The sequence below is a fragment of the Peromyscus californicus genome, unplaced genomic scaffold (genome assembly GCF_007827085.1).
Source record: "Peromyscus californicus insignis strain IS unplaced genomic scaffold, ASM782708v3 Scaffold_13__1_contigs__length_99412109, whole genome shotgun sequence".
NCBI lineage: Eukaryota > Metazoa > Chordata > Mammalia > Rodentia > Cricetidae > Peromyscus > Peromyscus californicus.
Window position 1 is genome coordinate 53,861,254 of NW_026294424.1, and position 3,294 is coordinate 53,864,547.

At 32.0% G+C, this 3,294-nt stretch overlaps 1 pseudogene; it reads left to right on the plus strand.

Moving 5' to 3' along the window:
- The first annotated feature begins 256 nt into the window (after nucleotides 1-256).
- LOC128108878 (cAMP-regulated phosphoprotein 19-like) lies at nucleotides 257-600 on the plus strand (annotated as a pseudogene).
- The last annotated feature ends 2,694 nt before the right edge of the window (nucleotides 601-3,294 follow it).

Sequence of the window (3,294 nt, forward strand, 5' to 3'; positions counted from 1 at the left end):
GTTCACAAAGTTGTAAATTCTTAATCACAATTTATTACAAAATTGACAATGCAATTTCAGCAGTACTTAAATCCTGATCAGACAATTCAACTTTCAGACTCAGGTCTAATATTTTCTTTTCTTGAATAAAATGAATAAAAAGCAGTCATAATGTTGTGAGTGAAGAACAATTTCTATCGAGTTCATGCAACACTTACAGTTAGCATGACTATAAAATATATTGAAAAAAACACAAATTATGGGTAGAAGGACCCCTATGTCCCCAGAAGTCCCTGAGACAGCATCATGGGAGGAGCAAAAGGAAATGAAAGATAAAGCGTCTAGTCCAGAGAAAGAAAACTGAAGAAGCAAAATTAAAAGCAAGCTATCCACACTTGGGACAAAAGCCTGGCCATTCCAATTTTTTAAGGAAACGATTGCAGAAAGGGCAAAAGTATTTTTATTCTGGGGATTACAAGATGGTGAAAGCAAAGAAGAAGAAAAAAGCAGCTTCCTGCTACAGCCCTGTATAAGACAGAGGTCACTGGTGACCACATTCCCACTCCACAGAACCATTCTCAGCGGAAACCATCCCTGGTTGCTAGTAAGCTGGCTGGCTGATTAAAAGAGCTGAACTGAAAATGTGTGTGTGTGTGTGTGTGTGTGTGTGTGTGTGTGTGTGTGTGTGTGTGTAAACTCAGTATCATTTAAAATTTTGTACTATTTTATAAGAATTGGCATTTCGAAATATGTTATTGGCAGATCATTTTATGTTTGAATAATCAAAGTAGAAAATTCAAATAAATTTCTATTTTTTTTAAAAGCTATCTCTCTGGTAATCTTGATTTTCTGTAGTGAGGAGTACTTAAAAGCCATGTAGAACCTTTGGACATAGTATCACCCCTTTCATTACTGACTGGTAAGGAATGGCCCATCAGCTTTGAATCTCACAGCAGAAAGGTTTATACCTGGGATGCTTTGCAAGTATGCAATTCCTACTATCTTCAGCAAATGGCTTTCAGCCTACACGTGGTGACTAACTGGAACATTAAAAGTTAAATTTCGCTTAAATTCAATGAATATTCATTAGGAGTATATAATATGCAAAAACAACTTATCCAGAAAAAAATTTTGATTGATCTTGATGGACACTCTGAAACTTCCAGGCCAATTTTGTTTAGGAAACAAATTTTGTCTGTGGCACGCAAGAACCTATATGCCTATATAATGAGGGCAAAATTATGCAATATTGCTATGTTAACATCTTAAAACATTAATCGTTATAATATCCAAGACATATGTTATTTATGAAAAATATTTTTGTACACTGGTTTTAATTTTTAATTTTTTTACTAAAATTGCAAAATTAGTCTAATAGTATTTATAAGAAAGTTAGTACAAACAGTAAAATTATAAATGGGTTGACAAAGGATAGAAAAAGGAGATTAACATAGTTGCCTACTTTAGACAATTCGACTTTAGGTCCATATTTATCTTAGGGCAAACTTTCATAAGGATTTGGTGTTAATGTATTCAAAACACTTAATGGTTGAAAACCTAAAATTTAAGGAGATTGAATGGAATGCAACACTTAAGTCAATATCTATTGGTTTGATCAAAGTATTGCCATCTAATCAATGATAAATAATTTTGACTATATTTTAAATTTCTATTATTAAATTCAGTAATACTGACTATTGCAATCACTGAAAAAAATCACTGACTATATTAGATATTTGCTTTAGCTTGGGCTTTTATTTAAAAATGTGAAGTGTGTTTCTACTCACATATACACACATACATACATATGTATATACATACATACATATATATAATTACACATGTTTATATAATGTGTAGAGAAACTAAAAACACAGCCCAGCAATTTTTAAAGACAGTAACTATATATATTAACCTAGTATCATTTGGAATGTATACTATTCAAAGTAAAAGTAGAGAAAAAGTGTTGACTTTTACTTCTCATTTTGTAGAGCTGAAATGATGCTACTTCACAATGTCAGAAAGCATAATACAGACATCAGTTTTCTAATAGATGTCTGAATAGGAAATGTTTTAGTTAATATGATTGACTTTAAGGCTATTTGAAATCATCCATGGACCTTACAAAGGCTTCTAAAGAGGATTTATTTTCAATAACCCCTCAGGTTAAAATGGTTAACAGCTGAATTAAGTGCTGTACCTTCAGTGACCTGAAAGGAGATGGGAAAGAGCACAAATGAATAATTTGTCAAAATGTACTCTACTTCCATTAAACCCAGAAGGAAAGAGATACAGATAGAAGAATTTTAGGATTGGAAGAGCCTTAAATAAAACTGAGACATTTTCTGCATGTCATGCGCTTTGCTGTTTACACTAGCTCCATTATTTACTAGGATTAGTTATGTTATCGTAAATTTCATAACATAAAGTTATATCCTCATTTGTCTAAATATAATGAAGAGAAAATTTTAATTGTATTTTCAACTCAATTTCCTGTTGTCATATATGGAATCGGTATCTTGATAGTGTTTGAAAATAGCATCTTTACAAACATAATTAAGCTAAGAAGTGGTCATTACAGTGGAAAGAGGGGAATTTGACAGTAAAATTCAGGAAAATTGCCTTATAATAAAAGAGTAAGAATGTAAATGCAGCTTCAGTCAAGGAATACCAGAGTTAGTGCCCATAATCAGAAATTAGGAAAAAGGTACAACATATTCTACCATATCTCATGGAAGGAAACACAAATTATATGTGTATAGATTTCTAACTTCAGAAACTGGAAATGAATAAATAAATATAACTTATATTAAGATAATAAATTTTGCTGCTTGATATCTTGGCCACTAATATTCAATTCAACATGTAACATAATAATTTCACAGATAACTAGAATTGGTAGGTGGACATCTTTCAATCTATGTATCACAGACAAAAAATAATTTTGGGTTAATTGGAGTTAAATGAACAGAGTAGGAAGAGGGTTGTCTGCAAGCTAAAAAGAATGCCTTACCACATATCTAAATAATCACACTATCCTTTAGGAATTCCCACCCTCTAAAATCATAAGAAATAAATCTTTTGTATAGTTCAAACTTGTCTTATTGTGGTATTGTAGCCAGAGATGCAGAGATCAACATGATCAGTATGTCCCACATCTCTATTTTCCTGCAGAGCATCTTGGATCCTCTAATATTCTCTATCAATCTGTATTAACCCTACATTCTCCTCTGATTGTTTCAAAGGTCATGAGGAGTGGGAAATGCTTGTTACTCAACTTCTTTACATCCTAATTACACATACTGAATTATTAGG